Source organism: Nomascus leucogenys, chromosome 18 (genome assembly GCF_006542625.1).
Source record: "Nomascus leucogenys isolate Asia chromosome 18, Asia_NLE_v1, whole genome shotgun sequence".
Taxonomy (NCBI): Eukaryota; Metazoa; Chordata; class Mammalia; order Primates; family Hylobatidae; genus Nomascus; species Nomascus leucogenys.
Window position 1 is genome coordinate 27,936,254 of NC_044398.1, and position 20,334 is coordinate 27,956,587.

A 20,334-nucleotide genomic window follows, 5' to 3' on the forward strand; every position below is an offset into this window, starting at 1 on the left:
TAGTAGTGAGTGTAAATGTCTATATCATAACAATGTGTTCTAACAAAGATCTGTCAACCATGGATAATCCAGATTTTATTTGGCTAGCATAACATTAGCATAACAACCAGTTGCAACATGTTTCTTTAGAGACTAGATTTTTTAAAAATCTATAAAAGGCAGGTATAGGACAATTACAGAGATTTAAGAAGAACTATAGACTAGAGGATATAATTGCATCATTGCTGAGGTTCTTGGGTCTAATAATGGTGGTGTGTCATGTAGGAACATGTCCTGGTTTGTGCATACTTCAAGGTTTAGGGATAAACTGTCCTTATGTCCACAACTTTTTTCCAAATGAATCAGGAAAACAAGTTTCATGTGGATACATCTGCAGAGTGAGAAAGTAAAAAAGCAAATATGGGCCGGGCGCCGTAGCTCACGCCTGTAATCCCAGCACTTTGGGAGGCCAATGGGGGGTGGATCACTGAGGTCAGGAGTTTGAGACCAGCCCGGCTAATATGGTGAAACCCCGTTTCTACTAAAAATACAAAAAAAATTAGCGGGGCATGGTGACGAGAGACTGAGGCAGGAGAATCGCTTAAACCCAGGAGGCAGAGGTTGCAGTGAGCCGAGATCACACCATTGCACTCCAGCCTGGGCCACAAGAGTGAAATTCCATCTCAAAAAAAAAAAAGCAAATATGGTAAGCTGTTAACCACTGGTGAGTCTAGGTGAAGACTAAACAAGTGTTTATCGTACTTTCCCTTCCATTCTTTGATGGATCTGAGCATTTTCAAAACAAAATGTCAGAGAAAAAGAGTATCATTAAAACGTTTAAAACAGAAAATTTGAAGAAAAATAATCCCACTGCCCAAATAATTCTATAAAATATTTGTTGCTTACTGCAGGAAAAAAAAAAATATGCATCAACAAATTAAAAAGCCAGGAATGGTGGCTCACACCTGTAATTCCAACACTTTGGGAGGCTGAGGTGGGTAGATCACCTGAGGTCAGGAGTTCAAGACCAGTCTGTCCAACATGGTGAAACCCCATCTCTACTAAAAATACAAAAATTAGCTGGATGTGGTGGTGCATGGCTGTAACCCCAGCTACTCAGGAGGCTGAGGCAGGAGAATAGCTTGAACCTGGGAGGCGAAGGTTGCAGTGAGTGGAGACTGCACCACTGCACTCCAGCCTGGGCAACAGAGAGGGACTCCATCTCCATAAATAAATAAATAAATAAATAAATAAATAAATAAATTTTTGCTATTTAAAAATTGATTTAAAAAGAAGTAAGTAATGTTGTGCTACTGCTGCCATGTTTTATGTACCCCAAAAGGGAAAATATCCTAAAAGAATCTTTCCTCTTAATAAACTAATGTTTAGGCAAACATAAAAACAACACTTAAAGAAAGAATCTTTCCTCTTAATAAACTAATGTTTAGGCAAACAGATAAAAACAACACTTAAAGAAAAAATCTGGTTGACTCATGCCTGTAATCCCAGCACTTTGGGAGACTGAAGTGGGTCAATCACCTAAGCCCAGGAGTTCGAGACCAGCCTGGGCAACATAGTGAGACCCTATTTCTACAAAGACAGAAAGAGAAAGAGAGGGAGAGGGGGAGAGGGGGAAAGGGAGAAAAGGGGAGAGGGGGAGATAGGAAAGAAACAAAAGAAAAGAGTGGAAAAAGAAAAAAAATCTATCATATAATTTCTTAGTGGTAGAATTAAAGAAAAAAAAAAAAGGATGTGGTTCCCAAAATGAGGGCCTATACAAACATAGGAGACATGATGAAGAAGTTTGAAAATATTCTATCCAAATATTCTGGTCCCCTTGCCTCTGTGTCACTGGAGAGTGGTAGAATTTCCAGGCAGGGTCTATCTCCTTTCCCATAGACAGTACAGCCCCTGAGGCTCCCCAGAGACCCTCCGAAGTCCTGTGATTGCCCATTCAGGAGTGTGGGACCACCAAGGACTACTCAAGACCAGCATGGCTTCAAGGAAGCTTTGGCCTCAGGGTAGCTCCTGCTACCACAAGCACCTTCCTCCCAGGAGCCAGAACGGTCTTCTCCATCAGCGCAGGTGACCAAGTGGCACATGGCTCACCTGGCCACCATGCTTAGGCCAAAGCAGCCCTGCATGTCCCCATCAACCTGGCCTCCCCAAAGACCTGGATTCTGTTTCCACATCTCCACCCTCTACCACACGTGGACTCTGCAGTTCCCTGGGACTTCGCTTTTCTAGGAGGAGAGAGAAAAAGGGAAGCGAATCCTGAAGTGCTCGTTAGGATTTAAAAACCTCTCCACAGAGGGGAGCTGGGGAAAAGGTAGGGGAGACAGTGGTAGCAGCACAATCTGAGGATGGGTCCCCTGCCAGCCTCCCGGGCACACAGGGAGCAAAAGGAGAGGCAGAGGCACATGGGAGCAGGGGCTGGGAGATGCTGCATGGTGCAGGCTGTGGGCTTGGCTATTAAAGGCAGAAAAGGCCTGCCTCCTCCTGCCAATAGAGTTATCTTTTAATCCGAACCCCGGATGACACCACCTGGCACCAGCGCAGGAGCAGCTCCTGACGGCACACAAGTCACGCGGCTGGGCCCCGCGTCTATCCCTTCAGGTCAGGGCTTGCCCTGAGTGCTCCTGAGGAAGTGGGCCCCTGCCCCCTCCATGGCCTGGCTCCTGACAGGCCTGTGCATGCCTGAGAGGGCCAGGCAGGCGGTGAGGAAGTGGAGGAAGCTCCGTGCTGTGCAAGGTCACCAAATGCTAGATGCAAAGACCCAGAAAGGGAGGGCACTCACCCAAAGTCACCCACGCCGGGACGGGGCAGCAATCCCAGGATTTTCCTCCTACCCAGATGCGGCAAAGAGATTTGCATCCCACGACAGCTGTTATCAACTAGCCAGTGCTGGAAAACAGCAGGTAGCACCCCAGACCTGCCACTCTCCACGTACTCAGACAACTCATGGCCCAATCTGAAGATGGCTTTCCTCTGAATTCTCCCACATCTGTGCCCTGCAGATCCCGTTTCTGAGGTCCCGTCAGCCTTGAAGTTGGCAAGGGCTAGGGTAGCATGTAACCTGTCTCCCTAGTAAGGATGGCACTGACTCTGCTGTGGCAGCATCCAGGCCAGGCAGCCATCCAGGCCCTCCCAGACTGGGGGAGCTCAGCACCTCCAGAGGCAGCCACCTCACCACAGACCAACACACCCTGCTGCAGCGTTCTTCCTTGTGGGCAACGGAAATCTGCCAGCAGGAACTGGTAGCAGAAAACTCCCCAAAGCCTGCTGCAATTCTCCACCCCAGCACAGTGGGCGTGCCCTCAGGATTCCAACAGCCAAGGGCAAAATCCCGACTCACTGGCTTGGGACTCTGGGCAAGTGACTTATTCTCTCTGTGCCTCAGTTCCCTCATCTGTAAAATGAGGAGAGTAGTGGCCTTCATCTTAGAGTTGCTGGGATGAGGGCGGGATGAGATGATCCTTGCAACCTCCCGGGGCACACACGAGTGGTCAACAAATGCTTTCTATGGCTACACTACAATGCACAGTTCCACAGGCTCGGGCCCAGCTTTCTGCCCCTCTCCTAACACTCATCCCACTTTCTCATGACCAGACTTGTGCTCAGCAAGTGTCCAATCCTATAGGTTTGCTCAGGGGTAGCTGGCTCACCAGGGACACATTTTAAACTCTGGCCTCTTCCTCCAAAACTTCAGCTCAGAGCCCTGGCAAGCCATCCCTGCTGCCCACCGGATATGGCTGACGAGAAATCCAGCAAGAGACCATGAAAGAGGAAGGCTCTTCTCACTCCTCACTCATCCTTATCTTGGACCAGTATCCTCCACACAACACCAACACCCAAACATAACAGCAAATGGATATAATCTTATCAATTTCGTCCTCCGCAACCTTCTACGGCTCCCTCTGGCCTAAAGTCAAAAAGCCTTATCCCAGACTTTAAAGGGAAGAGATAAACACTTGGTGAACATCTGACTATGTGTCGAGTTCTCTGCTCTATACTGTATATATATATTATATCATTTAATAACTCCCCCTAAAGTTCGTCTTATTACTTGCATCTCACAGGTGAGGAAGCTGAGGCTCCAAGACACTAGGCAACTTACCTAAGCGTCACAGCTCAGAAGCAGAAGCAGATTTGGAGGCCAGATCTGGGAGGCCACAAGGCTGGGTCCTTGGCACAGCCTCCACTTCCTCTCCAGCTCATCTCCTGCAACCCATCCCTGACCCAGCCACTGTCCAGTCACCACGGTGCCCATGGTCGCCTGGCACACCTGGCTGTGTCCTACATTACTGCATATCCTCACACTCCTGCGTCTCCTGCCTGAAACGCACCTACCTATCATCTAATGAACTTCTACTAAGCCCAGAAAGTTCTGCTCTCAAGTTATCTCCTTCAGGAGACAGACCTTCACCCCCTTCCATAAGAGAAAAACAATCCCCTTTGGCTGGGCATGGTGGCTCACACCTGTAATCCTAACACTTTGGGAGGCCAAAGCGGGCGGATCACTTGAGGTCAGGAGTTCGAGACCAGCCTGGCCGACGTGGTGAAACTCCATCTCTACTAAAAATACAAAAATAAAGCCTGGGCACAGTGGCTCACACCTGTAACCCCAGAACTTTGGGAGGCCGAGGCGGGCAGATCACGAGGTCAGGAGTTTGAGACCAGCCTGACCAACATGGTAAAACCCCATCTCTACTAAAAATATAAAAATTATCCAGATGTGGTGGCACGAGCCTGTAATCCCAGCTACTCAGGAGGCTGAGGCAGGAGGATTGCTTGAACCCGGGAGGCGGAGGTTGCAGTGAGCCAAGATTGTGCTACTGTACTCCAGCCTGGGTGACAGAGCAAGACTCCGTCTCAAATAAATAAATAAATAAATAAGCAAGAAAGCAAGCAAGCAAGCCGGGCATGGTGGCACATGCCTATAGTTCCAGCTGCTTGAGAGGCTGAGGCAGGAGAATGGCTTGAACCCAGAAGACGGAAGTTGCAGTGAGCCGAGATCACGCCATTGCACTCCAGCCTGGGTGACAGAGCGAAACTCCATCTCAAAAAAAAAAGAAAAAGAAAAGAAAAGAAAAAAGAAAAACAATCCCCTTCCTTGGATGTGTTTCCCAAGAGCCCACAGCAAGGCACAACTTACCAGTCCCCAAGTCAGCTATGCTGCCGTCTGCTCCCTAATGTGGATCATTCATCCTGACTCTACTACAGCACAGTATGTTTACTTGAAGAAGTAAATAAATGATGTTCCTTCTGACTTACGGACCAAGAAACAGGGCCATCAGGGCAGACTTGACCTTTACAGGGACAACTGGTAAACAGCCCATCTATAGCAGCATCCTGGAGGTTACAGCTGGCAAAGAGTTACCCTTTGGCTGGATGCACCTGAGCAAACCCATCTGGACTAACTCTGGTGTCAGGAAGTAGCACATCCACACAGTGCAGCTATGGCCCTCTGAGGAAAGACTGCTGCATCGCATCAGAAAGGCAGCATCCGTGACTTCTGCGGCCCACGCTGATGGGCGGGGAGGCACCTTGGGGCCTCCTTCCCGCACTGCGGACATTGGCTGGGAAGCCCACACCCCAGCCTCCTCGCACTCTCACTTCTAGGCACAGGATGCAGCAACCACGGGCAAAAGCAGCTCCTCTTTGCTGACCTAGACATAAGGACGCCAGGACCCACAGTGGGCCTGAGCCAACAGCACCCTGCTCCAACGGTGGAGCAGCCCAAGGTCCCCCTGGGGAAGGGCTGGAAAGACGAGCTCTCCGTCCTGACCCACTTCTCCCTGCACACTCTTCCCAGATCTGGCCTGGACCAGCCAGAAAGCCAACTATGAGATCCTTCTCATCTTATGACATTAGTAAGAGAAATACTCACTGGTATGCTGGTATTAGCACATTAGACTCCCCAAGGCCACTCCCACTTTACAGAGGAACAAAGTGACACCCAGAGCCAAGTCCCTAAACTGAGCTCCTCTCACTCGCTGCCACCGAGCTGCACTCACACCACAGCTCTCCCTTGGAGGGAACAGACAGGTGTGGTCTCTCTCTCTCCCTTCCAGGACAGGCTTGGACACTGAGGAGATGCTATGCCTATTTCCCAAACACCACGAAGTAAAAGGATCCCCTGGGGACCAGCCCACATCCAGGTTCTGATTTACAGATCTAGGGTGAGGCCGAGAGGTTTAATCTTTCAGAAGCTTCCCCAGTGACTCTGAAAAAGCCAATCCAAAGACTGCACCTGGGGAACCCCAAGCGTGAACCCAGGACTGCTGTTTCAGCCTAGCAATTTGTATCAACAGCCGTTCAAAGTCCACACCCTTTGACCCAACAGCACCACTTTTAGGAATTCATCCTGAGAAAATAAAGAACCATACAAAGATCTATGGCATGAGGAGATGCACCGCAGCACTGTGAGTACAGAAAAAATGGGAAATCTCTACATCTCCAATCAAGGAGAACTGGTGACATAAATCTCAATCGGGCAAGACTGTGCTCCCATTAAAAACGAGCCATTGAGGGCCAGGCGCAGTGGCTCACGCCTGTAATCCCAGCACTTTGGGAGGCCGAGGTGTGCGGATCACGAGATCAGGAGATCGAGACCATCCTGGATAACACGGTGAAACCCCATCTCTACTAAAAATACAAAAAATTAGCCGGGCGTGGTGGCATGCGCCTGTAGTCCCAGCTACTCAGGAGGCTGAGGCAGGAGAATGGCGTGAACCCGGGAGGCGGAACTTGCAGTGAGCTGAGATCGTACCACTGCATTCCAGTCTGGATGACAAAGCGAGACTCCATCTCAAAAAACAAAAAACAAACAAACAAAAAAAAACGAGCCATTGAGCATCCCTCATTCAAAAATCCAAAATGCTCCAGAATCCCAAACTTTTAGAGCATCAACATGGGATAGTAATACCTTTGCATTCTGAAGGTTCAATGTACGTACACTTTGTTTCATACACACAAGTATTTAAAATAGTGTATAAAATCACCATTAAGCAGCCGGGCACAGCGGCTCACGCCTGTAATCCCAGCACTTTGGGAGGCCGAGGCAGGCGGATTGCTTGAGGTCAGGAGTTTGAGGCCAGCCTGGCCAACATGGAGAAACCCCATCTCTACTAAAAATACAAAAATTAGCCGGGCGTGGTGGCATGTGCCTGTAGTCCCAGCTACTCAGGAGGCTGAGGCAGGACTGCTTGAACCCAGGGAGGCAGAGGTTGCAGTGAGCTGAGATTGCGCCACTGCACTCCAGCCTGGGTGATAGAGTGAGACTCTCAAAAACAAATAATAAAAAATAAAAATAAAATCAAAAATACAAATATTAGCCGGGCATGGTGGTGGGCACCTGTAATCTCAGCTACTGGGGAAGCTGAGGCAGGAGAATTGCTTAAACCTGGGAGGCAGAGGTTGCAGCGAGCCAAGATCGTGACACTGCACTTCAGCCTGGGCAACAGAGTGAGACTCTGTTTTGAAACTCCATCTCAAAAAAAAAAAAAAAAAAAATCACTTTTAAGCTATATGTAGAAGGTATATATGAAACATAAATGAATTTCATGTTTAGACTTCGGTCCCATCCCCAAGATATCTCATTACGTATATGGGAATATTCCAAAATCCAAAAATAATCCAAAATCTGAAATACTTCTGGTCCTAAGTATTTTGGATAAGGGATATTCTGCCTGTTACAGCATCAGACCTAAAACTTGGAGCCCACTTCAATTAGTGCAGGAAGGACTGCAGATGGCATCTACATACACCATGAATATGACAGAACTCCTTCCCTGACATGGCTGAGGTTCTACTTGAATATTCCCAGAAAACAAGAGCTCTCACAATTCCTTAACAGTGGTTTCTGGCAATTAAAAGGCTGCTCTAAGTCAAGTGTGGTGGTGTGTACCTGTATCTCAGCTACTCAGGAGGCTGCGGTGGGAGGATAACTTGAGTCCAGGAGTTTGAGGCTGTAGTGCACAATGATCACGCCTATGAATGGCCGCTGCACTTCAGCCTGGGCAACATGGCAAAACCCCCATCTCAACAAAAAGAAAAAGAACATGTTGCTCCTCTCATTCTCTCTTGCTGCCACCATGTAAGAAGTGCCTTTTGCCCTCCGCCATGATTATGAGACCTCCCAGCCATGTGGAACTGTAAGTCAAATTAAACATCCTGTTCTTCCAAAAAAAAAAAAATGTTGCTCCTAATCCTGAGCAGAGTTTTACTTTCCTGAAGGTAAAATCTCCTGGCTCTGGCCGGGCGTGGTGGCTCATCCCTGTAATCCCAACACTTTGAGAGGCTGAGGGGGGTGGATTGCCTGAGGTCAGGAGTTTGAGACCAGCCTGACCAACATGGTGGAACCCCATCTCTACTAAAAATACAAAAATTAGCTGGGTGTGGTGGCAGATGCCTGTAATCCCAGCTACTCGGGAGGCTGAGGAAGGAGAATCACTTGAACCCAGGAGGCAGAAGTTGCAGTGAACCGAGATCGCGCCACTGCACTCCAGCCTGGGCGACAAGAGCGAGACTTCATCTCAAAAAAAAAAAAAAAAAAAAAAATTCTCCTGGCTCCTTGTCATTTTTTAAAATATTTTCATAGAGATGAGTTCTCACTGTGTTGCCCAGGCTGGTCTCAAACTCCTGGGCTCAATTGATCCTCCCACCTTGGCTTCCGAAAGTGCTGGGATTACAGGCATGAGTCACCTCACCCAGCCCATCTTCCTGTCTTATGCAGTATCATAAGCTCAATAAACATGTGGAACGGAGTGGTTGTTTTTCTAGACCATTCATACTTTTTCCACTATGGCCAAGATGAGAACATGGGTTTTTGCAAGCACTGCTGATGCATATTCACAATGTCATCTTTAAATCAAGTGTTTTCGCACCTCTTCCTTCCACAATCACCTAGCTAATCATCTTTGTCCCTACATTAAAAACACCCTTGTCCCTGCTGTGTTAACTATCACATGACCTGAAGTTGTCCCTCCCCACCTGGTGACTTTAACAGCTACGTAACAGCATGGGTAACTCTTTACCAAGACCATTTCTGGGTGAACGACCTGCCTGAGGTTGCCAGCTCAGCCAAGGCACGAGGTGCCACAGAGCTGAGTGATGGAGCACAGCCAAGATCCTCCCCTCAAAGACATCACTAGGATAGGAAAGAGATGTATTTATTTCCTCTTCTCTCTCTCGTCTTATTTATTTCCTTTTATTCCCATTTCCCTTCTCTCACCCACAGTCAACCATTCTCTTGTGTTTATCTGTTCGTGTTCTTGCAAGACGGGTATTGTTCTATATCAGCAATCTACATAATAGCACTGCACCATCCATGCTCTATTTCTTATGTTTTCACTGAGCACTGTGCATTTAAATACATCATGCTGCCTGCCACGTGTGCTTCTCACCAGTCACTTGGAATTGCTGCGAGGAACTACAGACTCATACCCACCCATTATACCCATTTGCTCTGCAGGAATGGACATCCAGCTCTACCTCACCACCACAAACAACACTGCAGTGAACACCCTGGACCTTCCCTTAGGACCTGCATGAGAACCTGGGGAATTGACACCCACGGGAGGGGCTTCTGGGTCGGGGCTTTGCTGGTACCCTGCCAGAGGCTCCAGGACAGCTGCACCTGCAAAGGCAAGAGTTCCTGCATCCCCACACCCACTGCTGATAGACAGCATCCAGCTTTCTAGTTCCCACCAGTCTAAGAGGTGAAACAGGATCAAGCTCAAGGTTGTGTTCCAGTATGGATTCTTACCAAACCTGACTGAACCGTACCTGCTAAGGGAATGGCAGGAAAAGCATTTGCACAGTAAGCATCACTGGTGTGAAATGGAAACAACTGCTCATTGTAAGTCTCCACTGTGAGGCCTCACTTTCTTGAACTGTCAGGGACTACTGGAACACAAATGTCATGCACTGGCCTATAAAATGCCATCAATCCCACCTTCTCCCACTGGCTGAGGCTCCTCCCGAGGAGGTCGACTGTTCAGGATGGGCAGCAACGGTGCTACGCTCCACTTTTTTTTTTTTTTTTGAGATGGAGTCTCACTCTGTTGCCCAGGCTGGAGTGCAGTGGCGCGATCTTGGCTCACTCCACCATCCACCTCCCCAGTTCAAGCAACTCTCCTGTCTCAGCCTCCCGAGCAGCTGGGAGTACAGGCACGTACCACCATGCCCAGCTAATTTTTATATTTTTTAGTAGACATGGGGTTTCACTATGTTGGCCAGGTTGGCCTTGAACTCCTGACCTCAGGTGATCCACCTGACTCAGGCTCCCAGAGTGCTGGGATTACAGGCATGAGCCACCGCACCTGGCCCAGAGCTCCACTTTTTTATTTGCAATCACATCATCCTTCTATTGATGACTTACCTGCAGCTCACACTACACACCACTCACCACGTGATCTGACAACACTGAAGCAGTCTATACCTGTTCAATGAGTACCAGCAAGGCCAAGTTGCTCTAAAGGTTGCCAAACACTCAATCTCTGTGCTTGCTTACTTCATCACAGACCAGGAACCAGGAGATTGCAAACCAGCACCGGTCTGTAGACCACACCCTGAGGTGGGGGTAGAGTAGGGAGAAACAAACCAACCAACCCACCCTGGATGTCATGGCTGGGCTCCTGCCCCCATATGCCACTTAAATAGCCACGGGACTGGGACAATCATAGGAATAAAAATAACCAGGCCGGTGTGGTGACTCATGCCTGTAATCTCAGCACTTTGGGAGGCCAAGGCAGGCAGATCACTTGAGCCCAGAAGTTCAAGACCAGCCCGAGCAACATGGCGAAACCCCGTCTCTATAAAAAATAGAAAAAGTAGCCAGGCACAGTGGTACACACCTATAGTTGCAGCTACTCAGGAGGCTAAGGTAGGATAATCAATTGAGCCTGTGAGGTGGAGGTGGCAATGACCTGAGACCGTGTCACTGCACTCCAGCCTGGGAAACAGAGTGATACCCTGTCTCAAATACATACATAAATATAGCAGCTTATGCTTACACAGTACTTACCATGTGCCACGCACTGCTCTCAACACTTAATAACTTATTTAATCCTCATAATACAAGGTCCTATTATTATCCCCATTCCACAGATGAGGAAACTAAGGCACAGAGAGAGAAAGCAATTTGGCCAGGGTCACAGTAAGTGGCAAATTCAGGATTCAAACCCAGTATCTTGGCTCAGGTACAGGCTCTTAATTACTCTCCTAAACTGACTCCCGAGTAACCTGGCCTTCCCCACCTGCTTCCTCACTTGTAAGGTCAAGTAAGGAACCCTAAAGGGTTGCTGGTGAGATCAAATGAGAAAATAAATACAAAAATAATAAACAAAGTATCCTATGCAACACAACGCCTACCACCTACACAGCATACAACCACCCATGTGTGGCCATGAACCTGCAGCAGCCACCTACCTTTCACACGAGCCACGTGAGGGCGGGGGAGTCACAGATCCCACTGGAGAGGTGAGGACATGAGGCCTGGAAAGCAGTGGTACCCTCAGCCCCCTCTCTGCTTAGCCATGCTCTTCTCCTCCCCAAAGAGACAGCCACAACACAGTAGCATGTCCCACACTCCCCAGAGGACACACCAACTCTATTTCCAAACATCCCCACTATAACTCTCAGACTTGAAACTGGGGAGAACGCTGGCTTTCCAATCCTCCTAGTAACTCACAGAAAGCCAGTCAGACACCTCAGGGGATCCTGGGAAGGCCAGCCAGTCTACATCCTCACCTACCCACCTGCGGCCACCGGGTCCTCCTTCACACATCACAGACCACCCACCAGCCTCCCACCCCATGCCAACCCAACCCATTCCTCTCTCCAGCCCCAGAAGCCTCACAAGAGAACCAGCCAAGAGAAAATGACTGGAAGGACAGCAGAGGCTGGCTGGCCTGGCCTCATTTTTCCAGCACCTGCTGAGCGAATGCTCCAATCAGAAGCCCCGAATTACCAGACAGACCCGCCAGTCACAGAATGGATTCTCTCCCAAGTCCTGCTGTGTGCTGTCCCCTCGCCAGGCCTGCCTCCCTCCTTCCAGCCGCCTGCCTATGCCCAGCTCACCATACACCCTCCTTCCTTAGGCACCGAAACTTCAAGCAGCCTCACCTGTCCGGCATGATCTGTACTACTAGATACCCACTCGTTCAAGTTTTCTAACGAGACAATAAACTCCTGGGGGGTCAGGGGGCAGAAGCCATATTCTTTGTTGCCCTTCTGAGAATCTGACAGATTTTTAGACACAAGAACACTTGCCATGTGCTATAAAGCACAAAATGGAAGGTGAGAAGGAGGCAGTCAGTAAGCCAGGCTGATTATTTTCTGGCATTTCCAAAAGCTCTACAATAGAGCAATTAAAAAGGAAAACCTTTGAAACACAACAGCAGGATATATATGTTCCAGCTAAAAGAACAAATCCAGGTTGGAATATTGTTCATGGTAGGTATCTTTTCATCTTTGCATGCTCGGCACTTAGCCGAGCCTGGTAAAGAGCAGTAACCAGGTACTTGCTGGAGAGATGGACAGATAAACTCTTGTCGGAATCTGGGCTCCACCCTAAAGCTTGTGTTATCTCATGCAAGGAGAAGACACTGTGGCCAGCTCCACTGAGTTCTCATGAGAAGCCTTAAGATGAGGGAGGTTACAGAAAACCAAACACCGCATGTTCTCACTCCTAAGTGGGAGTTTAACACATAGACACAGGGAGGGGAACATCACACACCGGGAACTGTCAGGGGTGGGGGTCTAGGAGAGGGACAGCAATAGGAGAAACACCTAATGTAGATGACAGGTTGATGGGTGCAGCAAACCACCATAGCACGTGTATACCTATGTAACAAGCCTGCGTGTTCTGCACGTGTACCCCAGAACTTAAAAGTATTTAAAAAAAAAAATTTGAGGGAGGCTGAGGACAAAAGATCAAGACTACATGAAATTTCACAACTTCCCACAGAAACAAGGACAGCTGGTCACCGTTTTGTCCTCTCTCCCTTGGCTCACAAAATCGGGGGAAATGCGACAAGATACAGAAAGGTGGTTTGCCATTTTCTAGCGAAAGTGAGTGGGGGAATACATAGGTGTATATATACTCACATCCACAGCCCCTAAACTCTAAACCGCCATGGGTTTAGCTCTGTGTTTTTCAGGAGAAGGACTCAAAACCAGCATATTTTAGTTTTGTTTACTTTCCTGCTTTTTCTTGGATCCAGCTCCTACTGAGGTTGGCTATCAGGGTGGGTCCCAACTCAGTGTCCATGGGGCCTTATCCTCTTATCTTTATAAAAGGCTTTTTTCCCTGGGACAAGAGGCCGGGTGGCCTCATTTTCCTGCCTGAACTCTGCCCTGTGACTAAGCGAGAAGAAGCCACGGCAGCCAGCACCCAGAGTTTCCGCTGTGTCACATAAAGGAGTCATGGGTCTCCTGCCAGCATCGGACCCATTCCCTGACTCAGCACTCAATTTAGATATCACGTCCTACGTCTGCATCCAGAAAGCCCCCAGTGTGACAGATGCTCATAACACATCTGCTGAATGAATGGACGAATGCTGTGACAAGGAGAGGAGAGGTAGGCAAGGCTCAGACCACAGAAATGGGGTCACAGGGTGGCCTGCAGTACCGAGTACATGCAGTCATTATCAAGAAGCTGACAAGGACTCCAGGGCTTGCCTAGCCTCTCAGCAGCTGATGGCCCTGAGCAGGCTACCAAACTCTACTGGCAGAGTACGCCCATCTGTAAAAGATAAATATCAATTGCAGAGGCTGATAAAAGACTTTTTTCATTGATCAGGAATGAAAGGCTGTAGCCCAAGTCCAGAAACTGGGATGCTGTGTCACTTGCTCACCCTCACTGCAAAGGCTGGTGCCCACAAAGCCAGGAGAAGGTCAGAAAAAACCAGCCACGAATCTGAGACTTCCCACCCAGCCTGCTCCTGGTAAAGAAGTCTTGGAAGGAACCCCAGCCTGGCCTTACTGGCCACCCAGGTTGGAGTGCAGTGGCCCAATCTCAGCTCATGCAACCTCTCTACCTCTCAGGTTCAAGGGATCCTCCCACCTCAGCCTCCCAAGTAACTGGGACCACAGGCATGTACCACCACGCCCGGCTAATTTTTGTATTTTTTGTAGAGATGGGGTCTCCCTATGTTGCTTAGGCTGGTCTCAAACTCCTGGGCTCAAGCAATCTGCCTGCCTCCCAAAGTGCTGGAATTATAGGTGTGAGCTACCACGCCCAGCCAGAATTAAAGTATTTTAAAGTATTACTTCTTACGTTAAAATATGTAAATAGAATTAGATTTTGTTTCCTTTGTTTTGCTATCACCTTCCTCAATATTGGCTGGAAAGATCTTTACTACATTTGGATAGCAGATTGGCAATGGTCAAATGATGTGCAGATTTAATTTGGGGACTCAGGGGCCATCTTAGAGCCAGGGAGATACCATTCAGACAAGCAAACTAGCGTGGACTCTGAGGAAGAGGTTTGAGAGGCATGCCACATCTATAAAAATCCTGTGGGCAGGGAAAACACACCCTGGCTTGAGGTGGCTACCAGGGCAGCAGCTCTGAGTCAGAGGTGGCCATCCCTAATGGCACTGCTTTCCACATGGGCAGCCCTGCAGCCCCCACGGCAGGCCGCATGTTAGCAGGAGCTTGTTTACGCATAAAAACGAACAGTTCTCTCATGCAACAGAGGGGTAAGGCAAACTAGTGATAACATTTTTCTTAAAATAAATAAGTAAACAGGCTGGGTGTGGCAGCTCATGCCTGTGATCCCAACACTTTGGGAGGCTGAGGAGGGAGGATCACTTAAGGCCAGGAGTTCAAGACCAGCCTGGGCAACACAGCAAGACCCCATCTTTATGAAATTTTTTTTTAATTAGCTCAGCATGATGGTGGGTACCTGTTGTCCTAGCTACTCAGGGAGGCTGAGGCAGGAGGATCGCCTGAGCCCAGGAGTTCGAGATTACACTGAGCTAGGATCATGCCATCGGTCATGACAGCATGGGCAACAGAGTAAGACCCTGTCTCTCAAAAAAAAAAAAAAAAAGATAATTTTTCTATTTATATCTATCAATCAATTTATTTATAGAGATGGGGTGGGGTCTCACTATGTTGCCCAGGCTGGAGTGCAGTAGCTATTCACAGGCATGACCCCACCACTGATCAGCATGAGAGTTTTGACATGCTCCATTTCGGACCTCCTTAGGCAACCTGGTGGTCCCCCGCTCCCAGGAGGTCACCATATTGATGCCAAACTGGCCACCCGATTAGCATAGCGCATTACAGCCCAGAACTCTTGGGCTCAAGCGATCCTCCCTCCTCAGCCTCCCAAGTAGCTAAGACTACAGGAACATGCCAGCATGCCCACAAGAATAATTTTTCAAAAAAAAAAGTAACCACTTCTCACTGCAATTGACCTTCTGATGGGATTTTCACTCTGCTCCTCCCCACATCACTGTCCTGGTTAACAGAGAGTGGTTTTTACTCACCACAGAGTGGCTATTTGTCTTTTTTAAAAGCACAGTTCATCCCAAGAGGAAACCTACAAAGGAAGCAGGTGAAGACAAGAGCACCCAGTGAAAACACCATCCGCAGCCTCTGGCTCCAGTGGTGACTCACCACCCCAGCTCAGTTCATGCAAAGCAAGGTGAGGCTTTCAGATGGTGCTTCCCTCTCCCACATGGGGAGCATCTTAAACCAAAAGCAAGCAGACCAGTGGTTTTCAAACTGCGTTCTGTGAAATGTGGAGAACCCCAGGGAACCCTGTGGAGGAGCCTCAAGAAGGCCACAAGCTCAAGGGACAAGCTCCAAGCCTATACTCCCCATCAGTGCCTCTCTTGTCTATTTTACAGATCTGGCTTTCACCTAAGAGTCCAGTTAACAAAAAAGACCTCATGGCTAAAAAAAATAAAAATAAAAAACTTAGGTCATAAAAGACATTTACACTTTGTACGTGTTATTTCTTTTAATTGTTTGTAACAGCCCTGTGGGGAAACCATGGCTAAACAGTTTTAGGATTGCAAGTAGCCACCTAGAACAGTCCATTCCAGAGCTGGATAGCACCAATCATTTTTAAAAGTTCTTCCTGAAACAACCGGCCTGGGCAAGGGGAGCTTCCAGGGATTATAAAACAGACTTCAAAGACAACATCAACTAAATGCAGTGGGTGGCCCTTGCTAAAATCCTGATTTTAATAAGCCACCAATAAAATGACATCTTTGAGACAAACAAAAGTGAGCATCACCCAGGCAACTTGGTAACATTAAGAAACTATTATTAATGCCTCATCTCTTAGAGACACATCTTTAAGTATTTATAAGAAAAATGACATGCTGCCTGGGATTTGGTTGGGAGAGACAGGTGATCATTACATTATCCTCTCTGTTCTTCCACATGTGTGAATGTCTTTTTCATTTTTTACTTTTTTAGAGCTGGGGTCTGGTTCTGTCTCCCAGGCTGGAGTGCAGTGGTACACTCATAGCTCACTGCAACCTCAAACTCTTGGACTCAACCAATCCTCCTGCCTCAGCCTCCCGAATAGCTGGGGCTACAGGCAGTGTCCCCTTGCTCAGCTAATTTTTTTTTTAATTTTTGTAGACATGGGGTTTTGCCGTGTTGACCAGTCTGGTCTCAAACTCCTGGGCTCAAGGGATCCTCCTGTCTTGACCTCCTAAAGCGCCAGGATTACACGTATAAGCTCCCATGCCCGGCTCTTGAAAGTCTTTAATAGAATTTTAAAAGGAAGAAAGACAGGGAGAGAGAATGGTTATTCCTTAAAATGAACTCAATTCTACCTCCAAGTAACTTCTGGCAATCAGCCCATGTTCAGCTTTCTGGGATCAAAGAGAATCAGGTCTTATCACGTGCCCTGCACCATCTGAAAACGGGTAGCATCTAAGTCCCTCTAAGTGTCCTTTCCTCAAAAACAAGCTCTTCAAGGTCCTTTTGGAAATGAACTCCTCACAGGTCACAGCAATGCCCTCCTTAAAAATGTGGGCTTCAGGACCAAAGAATTGTGAAGGTGTGTTTTGAGCAGCCCAGAGAAGCATGGGCCTCCTCGTCCACTGCAGGCCTCTGCCTTGGGCATCTCTCATTTGAACTCCAAGTATGGCCTATGCCCTGGGATGCCTCCTGATTCCATGCACAGGCTGGGAGTTTGTTCTCTACTCAGGGACAAGCTACCCCCAGTAGCTCCAGAGGTGGCAGCAGCAGCTTGCTCCTGTCTCACCTAAATCATCTCCAGCCTCACCAAAGCCCTGGGCGAATACTATTAGCCCCTCTTCTACAGATGGGGAAGACAAAGCAGGCCCAGGAGGTTAAGCGACTTGAAGTCACACAGCTTAGGAGTAAAGAGCCAAGATTTAAACCCCCGTCTGTGGGGGTCCCCAAGAGTGGACTCATGACCTTCAGATGTCTCTAGTCCCGCAGCCTTGCTCCCTGGCTCCAAACCCACCAAGAATGCCCCCTGGGTCACTCATCCATGTCCTTCTCCTCCCAGGAGTAACATAACACTCTGAAAGCAGAGACCACCTTCCCCGCCTCCTAGTCCAGCACCTCCCAGGGGCTCAGCAAAGACTTGCCCAAAACTTAACCAGTCCCAGACCTGCAGCCGCCAAAACACCAGGATGGCTCTCCACAAATCCTTCCAAGACTCTCCCAGAAACCCCAACTGTGGCCCAAAGCCCAGTTCTCTTCACTCATTTCTAGTCTCTAGAGCAACTCAAAGAACAATGATCACAAAACCAGACTTCATTCTTGGCGAACTCCATAGGGGAAACAGGACCAGAGAAGACACACATCTATAAAACAATGACTACTGGCCCCAGAATCACATGTGACTATTTCAGCTGGTATCAGAATTTAAAAGACTAGGGGCTGGGCCCAGTGGCTCACACCTGAAATCCCACCACTTTGGGAGGCTTAGGCAGGTGGATCACGAGGTCAGGAGTTCAAGACTAGCCTGGCCAAGATAGTGAAACCCCATCTCTACTAAAAATACAAGATAAAAACACAAGTTCAAGACCAGCCTGGCCAAGATAGTGAAACCCCATCTCTACTAAAAATTAGCTGGGCGCAGTGGCAGGCACCTGTAATCCCAGCTACTCAGGAAGCTGAGGCAGGAGGATTGCTTGAGCCCAGGAGATTGAGGCTGCAGTAAGCCATAATCATGCCACTGCACTCAGCCCAAACAACAGAGCAAGACCCTGTCTCAAAAAAGAAAAGAGTCACAGATAACTACTGAACTGTCCTAAGACTTTCCAAACCATATCTGAAGAAAGAAAAAAATTTTTTTTTTTTTTTTTTTTTTTTTTGTGAGACAGAGTTTCGCTCTTGTTGCCCAGGCTGGAGTGCAATGGCACGATCTCAGCTAACCGCAGCCTCTGCCTCATGGGTTCAAGCAATTCTCCTGCCTCAGCCTCCCAAGTAGCTGGGATTACAGGCACACACCACCATGCCCGGCTAATTTTTTGTATTTTTAGTAGAGATGGGATTTCATCATGTTAGCCAGGCTAGTCTCGAACTCCTGGCCTCAGGTGATCCACCCACCTCAGCCTCCCAAAGTGCTGGGATTACAGGCATGAGCCACCACACCTGGCCAAAAACAATTTTTAGAAGAAAAAACGAAAGAAAATGCTATCCACCCCCATGTCAGGGTGCTGTGAACAGTATGGATTTCCTTAATTAAAACTCAGAGTAAACAGTATGGTACCTTCTCAAAAAATTGAACACAGAATTACCATATGACCCAGCAAGTTCACTTCTGGGTATAAACCCAAAAGAAGAGAAAGCAGGGACTCGAAGAGATATTTGTACAGCCATGGTGTCATAGCAGCATTATTCACAATGGCCAAAAGGTGAAAACAACCCAAGTGTGTCCATCAACAGGTAAAGAAACAAATAAAATATAGAATATATATATAGGAATATTATTTGGCCTAAAAAAGGAATTTTGACACATACTAAAATATGGATGAACCTTGATGACTTTATGCTTAGAGAGGTAAGCCAGTCACAAAAAGACAAATCTGTATTGACTTCACTTATAAAAGATATCTAAAGTAGTCAAATTCTTAGAAACAGACAAATTGAGAGGCCAAGGCGGCCAGATGGCTTGAATCCAGGAGTTCAAGACCAGCCCGGGCAACATGGCAAAGCCCCGTCTCTTAAAAAAAAAAAAAAAAAATACAAAAACAAAAAATTAGTCAGGCATGGTGGCGGGTGCCTGTAGTCCCAGCTATTCAGGAGGCTGGTGTGGGAGAATGGCGTGAACCCGGGAGGCGGAGCTTGCAGTGAGCCGAGATTGCGCCACTGCACTGCAACCTGGGCAACAGAGCGAGACTCTATCTAAAAAAAAAAAAAAAAAAAATACAAAAAGGAGCTGGGTGTGGTGGCAGGTGCCTATAGTCCCTGCTACTCAGGAGGCTGAGGTGGGAGGATCGATTGAGCATGGGAGGTCGAGGCTGCAGTAAGCCATGACTGTACCACTGCACTCCATGCATTCCAGCCTGAGCAACAGAGTGAGACCCCATCTCCAAAAAAAAAAAAAAAAAAAAAGAAGAAAGAGAGAGACAAAGACAGCAAGAAAGCAAGCAAGCAAGAAAGAAACAGACAGACAGGAAGTATTCATATAATGGTGACTGTCAAGGTCTAGGGGGCCATGTAGAGTTATTATTCAATAGGTACAGACTTTCGATTTTGCAAGATGAAAAACTTCTAGAGATGGATGGTGTTGCACAACAGTGTAAAAATACTTAATGCCGGCCAGGCGTGGTGGCTCACGCCTGTAATCCCAGCACTCTGGGAGGCCGAGGCGGGTGGATCACCTGAGGTAGGGAGTTCGAGACCAGCCTGGCCAACGTGGTGAAACCCTGTGTCTACTAAAAATACAAAAATTAGCCAGGCGTGGTGGTGGACACCTGTAATCCCAGCTACCCAGGTGACTGAGGCAGGAGAACCCAGGAGGCGGAGGTTGTGGTGTGAGCCGAGATCACGCCATTGCACTCCAGCCTGGGCAACAAGAGCAAAACTCCGTCTCAAAAAAAAAAAAACTTAATGCTACTGAACTTGTACACTTCAAAAGTTATTAAAATAGTAAATGTTATATATATTTTTCCACAATAAAAAATGGTTCAAGGCCGGGTGTGGTGGCTCACGCCTGTAATCCCAGCACTTTGAGAGGCCAAGGCAGGCGGATCATTTGAGGTCAGGAGTTCAAGACCCGCCTGGCCAACATGGGGAAACCTTGTCTCTATTAAAAATACAAAAAAATCAGCCAGGCATGGTGGCGCATGCCTGTAGTCCCAGCTACTCAGGAGGCTGAGGCAGAAGAATTGCTGCAAC

The 20,334-nt window shown here is 48.0% G+C and overlaps 1 protein-coding gene across 3 annotated transcripts in view; it reads right to left on the reverse strand.

The window, feature by feature from the left end:
* DLG5 (discs large MAGUK scaffold protein 5) overlaps positions 1-20,334 on the reverse strand; it is a 134,916-nt gene that overhangs the window by 106,068 nt on the left and 8,514 nt on the right. The gene's annotated exons all lie outside the window — the stretch shown is intronic.